This window comes from Nicotiana sylvestris, chromosome 6 (assembly GCF_000393655.2).
Source record: "Nicotiana sylvestris chromosome 6, ASM39365v2, whole genome shotgun sequence".
NCBI classification, from domain to species: Eukaryota; Viridiplantae; Streptophyta; class Magnoliopsida; order Solanales; family Solanaceae; genus Nicotiana; species Nicotiana sylvestris.
The window spans coordinates 56,412,962-56,418,753 of NC_091062.1; the positions used below are offsets into that span (position 1 = coordinate 56,412,962).

At 32.5% G+C, this 5,792-nt stretch overlaps 1 long non-coding RNA gene across 1 annotated transcript; it reads left to right on the top strand.

Annotated features, from left to right (window-relative positions):
* Window positions 1-1,161: 1,161 nt before the first annotated feature.
* On the top strand, window positions 1,162-5,220 carry LOC138872103 (uncharacterized). The gene is made up of 2 exons (XR_011400534.1): window positions 1,162-1,646; window positions 4,998-5,220. It is a non-coding gene; the product is annotated as an uncharacterized lncRNA (long non-coding RNA).
* Window positions 5,221-5,792: the final 572 nt, after the last annotated feature.

Consider the following 5,792-nt stretch of genomic DNA (forward strand, 5'->3'; position numbering starts at 1 on the left):
ATTTTGTATTTTTAGTTATAAAAAAGATTCTCAACCGAAAAATACCTCCAAAACATAGCAATCTTCAGAGAAATTATATAATACATCTGAATACATAAATTATATTAATTAAAAAAAATTTATGAATACATTCATGGCATATAGCGAGATAGTGAATACAATGAAATACATAGAATACAACAGAATACATTGAAATACAATAAGAAAAAAAGACAATGAATAAATGAAATACATGGAATACAATGAGATACATGGAATTACAATTAAAAAAAAGACAATGAATACAATGAAATACATGAAAATACATTGAAATATATTAACAGAAAATCAAGTTGCTCCGCCCAAACTCCATCGTCTTTGTTCAAGAACAAACCCTAATTTTCGGCGAATTCGCCGTTCACCGGAAGCCGGTAGTGAAAATGCGCCGCCTTCGTGGAAATTTCACTCTAAGTTGTTTGGCAAGATGACTTCTTCCAATTCTGGTGAGATCAGGCTTAACGAACTGCTGCTATATTTAATTGCACAATCTCCCACCTTTTTTGCCACTCTGCCGCCACCGGAATTACTTTTTTGGTATCTTTGGAATATAGTTCTGTATTATTGTATCCCACTTATTAGCCCATGAATTTTCGTATGCACTGTTCTTCTTTATATCTTCTTTCTTTGATCAAAGATGAGAATTTTCGGGAAAAAAAAGAGTAATTAGAGGAAGAGGTCCACGAAACTTTGGGAGAAAAGAGAGTTGATATTAGAGGAAGAGGTCCACGAAACTTTGAGAGAATGAGATGTATCAGAGTAGAGAGAGAAAGAAAAAAATGTAACTGATTAGCGTATTTAGTGGCTTAGGGCTAGGAGAAAATCAAAATTAAATATTTTGCTATAAATCTTAAAAGGTATTTATAGAATATAATTTTTTTAAATGGTATTTATTTAAAATAAATAAGATATTGACCTTGCTATAGGAGGTAAAAATTCCAAGAATGAAAGGCCAAATTTCAGCCACTCTAAATAGCCCAAGAACAAGCCCAAGTTGGCTCAAACCAGCCCAAAATCCTCCACGTTAGCCCAACCATAGAACACTCTAGAACTCCATCAAAACTATGTTGTTTTGATAAATACGCCAGACTTAATCTTAGCCATTAAAGCGTTTAATCCAATGATTGGAACTTGTTACTTCACTCTCTCTCCCTCTTCACGTGATGTTAGTTGACCAAGGCCCTAGATTTTTTATTTCTCTGCTTAACCTTCTCTTTACTTTACTTTAACAGGAGCCTCACCAAAAATGGTGAAAACTCACACTGCCATCGTCACCACTGATCAAGACAGAACGACTCTTATGGCCGTTTGAATTTCAAATCCCACCTAGAAATTAAGCCCTAGATTTTTCATTATAAATAATAGTGTTTTAAGGCCATTGAAAAGAGGGGAGGAAAAGCTGGAGCTCCCTCCTTTAACCCTTGTTTAGCCGCCATCCATACCTCTCAAAATTGCCTTCTTTTAAATCTCTCGGTTATGTTGGTTTTTAATCAAACCAGAAGCATTTTTTATTTATTTACCCCGGCGATTAACATTGGTTCAAGGTAGCGCGAGGTCGGAGTTTGATAGTGCACCTTAGATACCCGCCTCAGTTCTTTGCCCGGCAAAAGGTCCGCATCTTCTCTGTCGTTATCTTTTGGTTCTGATTAGAGCATGTTCGATACTTGATGTAGTTTTTCAAGACATGTTAAGTTAGGCTTCCATGTTTTAATACTATAAAGATGGGTGTTTTGCTTTTATTTCTGTTTACCTTTAGTTTGATGGAATGATCCTATGACTAAAGTTATTAGAAATAATTTTTTTAAGAAGGTTATGTTCTGGTATATGTTACTGAAACATGTCTGCCTGATATTTGATAAAATGCTCATAAAAAATAATACTCTATTTTTCTTTGTATACTTTTCTGTTAGATGTCATAATTTATGAAAGACTTTGTCATTGGTAATTGTGATTGAGGACCCTTTCACTTAGACATTATGCTTAGGACTCCTAACATTTCGTTTAAAGCAGATTTAGCTAAATGAACATTGCAAAGTGAAGATTTGGTTTTCTTTGTATTACACCAATAAACAACATGTCCATAGGAGTTTAATTCAACTTATGGAGTATGGAATGAGATCCCTTCTTTGTTGTGAAGTATAAATGCTCATACATGAGTGTAAGCAATCTATTTATTGAGTATGCTTTAAGAGGATAATCTTTAGGTGATAAATTATTGCTTACTCCGTTAAACATTGAAAAGTTGCATTTTGTTAAAGCATGAATGTATTCGCTTTTCTTGCCCTCGAGAGTTAGAAAACTTGACTATAGATTTTCCTTCCTCGGAGGTTTAGATGCCATACCTATAGAAGTTGATGTTTATTTCTACAATTATACACCTTGATTCAAGTCTTCTTTCATACATATTTTTAGAGGCGTGGATTTAAGTAACTAAAGGTATTGATATAAGTTTGATTGCTACTTTTACTCTTCTCTAGAAAAGCATATCTTTAGAGGTGATGTGATGAACTTGTGAATACTGATTTTAGCCCTTTGAATAAAGATGGAACTTTTACATAAGGAATCAGTCTAATTAGCTGAATGACTAAAAGGGTCTTCTATCTTTTTCCTTAAATTTTCTCGCTATTGAATGAGTTTGTCTTTCATCGTAAACTAGAAATTAATTTTCTAGGAATCTGGTTGAATTTCAAAGACCATAAAAAAGGAGAATACTTACCACTCTTGTTTACTAAGTGTCTGCGTCATTGTGATCCTTATTTTAGGAATAACTCGATTGCTTAGTCGAGATTATAAGTTAAATATGCACATGTTGACTTGTGAATCTTATGTCTGTTGCTCTTTCTTGCTTTCTCTAGAATTTAGTTGCCATGATATTAGAAAGTTATTTTATATGGTTAAGATCTCTATCTATGAATAATGTTCTGCTTCGACAAATATGCCTTAACTTTTACTTGAGGTGCTCCTGTTAGAAAACATAGTGTAGAGATTAGTTTAAAATGCATATTATTCATAATCCTCAATATTTTGAGGCAGTACTAATATGAAGGGAACCACAAACCAAATGCTATATTGATGACTAACCTGTTCTTGTCTATCCCTTCTGTTATAAAATTTCATGATATCTTGAAGCATCAAAAATCGTATTTTTTTGTTCTTTTACATTTTTTTTATCCTTGTTGTAGTGATATACAATGTCTGGAAGTTAAAAATTGTGAATTGATGCATTTTTTAATGTGGTGCATTTTAGTTGCCCTTATAATGTATAATAGTATAGGGCTTATTTACTAATATGGCAAAATACATAAACAACCCCATCAAGTTGTCCTCAACGGTCAGATGGACACCTTAATTGACCCATTTACTATTTAGGCACTTCAAATGACTATTAAGTGTATCAAGTAAACATTCGAGTGGAGCAGACCATATGCGTGAGTTACACTTGCTGGTGATGTGTCAATAAACCAATTAAAGAATGACAAGTGTAATTTTTAATTAAAATATTTGACACGTATAATTAATAAGAAAATAATACCTTTTTCCTTATTTCCAACTAGGCCGTCGCCCCCCCCCCCCCCCCCAAAAAAAAAAACCGCTCACCTATTCTTCTTCCTTACGCCCCACACCTTCTTTCACTGTGATCTTCCCAAAAGTAGAACCCCAAGTAGAAAATCATCGCATCTTTCCCCTACCTTTCCATGTGACCATCGCACCTTTCATATGCCTTTTCTTCTTCATCTTCTTTCAAGCTTTCCCGAAAATTGCTGCAATTCTTTTCTTTCCTTTACTTCTTCTTCCCCAAAATGCAATTCTTTACTTCATCTTCATTTGACCTCTTAGCCAAAATATGATGGACAGAGCCGTTCCACTCCAAATCTAAAGAAGAATGATTATATCAAAAGTTTTTCGGTTGTCGACTGCTACCTTTCGCCTTTCATTTATTTCTTTCTTAAAAAAATTTCTCTTGAAAAACTCCAGCAGTAAAGATCCATAAAAAAATTATTGGATCTTGGTCTTAACTTTTGCCGTGAAGGAGCCTCAAACATCTTTGTCGCCTGAGGTGATGTCTCTGTTGGTGGCGGCGACTGAGGTTATGGTGGCAGAGTTCAGTCATAAAGTTTATGGTGGTAAATTTCATCTCAGACATGATTCTTCTAACTTAATGATGTGAAATTTAATTTATCCAATTAATTATTATGGTAATGCTTGTGATTGATTGTATAAGCAATTGTGATAGTATATATTGGATGAAGTTGTGTGCTTATTTTATGTTTTTTCCATTTGTTGTAATTTGGAAGAAACTTTTTAGTTGTTGCTTTTCATCAATGGTGAAACTTGAAGAAGAAAGAAGTATGAAGATAAGTGGGGTCATTATAAAATAAGGTTAATTTAAAAAGAAAATAGAGAAGGGAAATTTTCGTTCTTATACCATATAGGAAACTATATTACCAAATATGTTCATAGTTTGCATATTACCCTTCATGCTAATAGTATTCCTATAAAATATAGACAATGCATTAAATAAGGAATCATTGTAGCTGTAGGATTCCTTATTTAGGCGCGCTAAAATTGGGGAATTAAATATTCTTAAAGATCTTCCACAAACGTAGATCACGCACATTCCATAATTATCGTCGGCTTCACTCTGATCTTCCACAACGCAGAATAAGATTTTTCATACTCTGTTTTTGCGATACACTCTGGTTCCAGATTTCTCTATACATCTCTCTCTATCTCTCAATCCCAAATTTTAGTAATACAAAGCAAATGAAAAGAGAGCAGCAATTCCACTATTGATAGCCATTAAAAAGCTTGAAAGCTTTGAATTCAAACTTGGGTTTTCAAAAATCATTATTTGTTTGGATTGGGTGTTGTTGAAAATAATCGGAAATGTGATTTGGAGTTTATATCTCAATTTTGAGGAGTTTTGGTGAAGATTAGACTTGATTTTGACTGAATTTCAGATTGAAACTCGAAGAAGAAGAAGAAGACATGACATACATTATATTGCAGAAATTTTAGAAAAATTGTAGAAAAATTGTAAGACTGTTGTTTATTTATTTTTCTTTTATTCATTTACCTATTGTATGAAAGTTGAACAACATTGTATAAAAATTGTATTAAAGTGGATGATTTAGTACTGTTTTGGACAAAAATATGTATAAAAAATGTGAAACTTACATTTCAGGGGAAGCATGTCGAGTCCAAATATGTACCCAGTTTGTAGATATTTTGTAGATAAATTGTAGATTATTTGTATTTATTGTAGATGCTTTATTTTCTGTTTTCACAAATAAAAAACTACTAAAACTTCTATAAATCTTTTGAAAAAACGCAATTATGTCAAAAATTCCAATTATGCTACAATTGAATGAGAATTGGGATATTAAAATTTAATGTACCCAGTTTGTAGATAAATTGTATATTATTTGTATTCTGATTGTAGATACTTTGTTTTCTGTTTTTACAAATCAAAAAGGATACAAATCTTTTGCAAAAAACGCAATTATGTCGAAAATCTCAATTATGCTACAATTGAATGGGAATTGGGATATTAAAATTCAATGTACCCAGTTTGTAGATATTTTATCGATAAATTGTAGATTATTTGTATCTGATTGTGGATGCTTTGTTTTCTGTTTTCACAAATCAAAAACGACTAAAACTTCTACAAATCTTCTGCAAAAAATGCAATTACGTCGAAAATCTAGATTATGCTACAATTCTGTGGTTCTCCTATATGCTCTTGTTACTCCTTA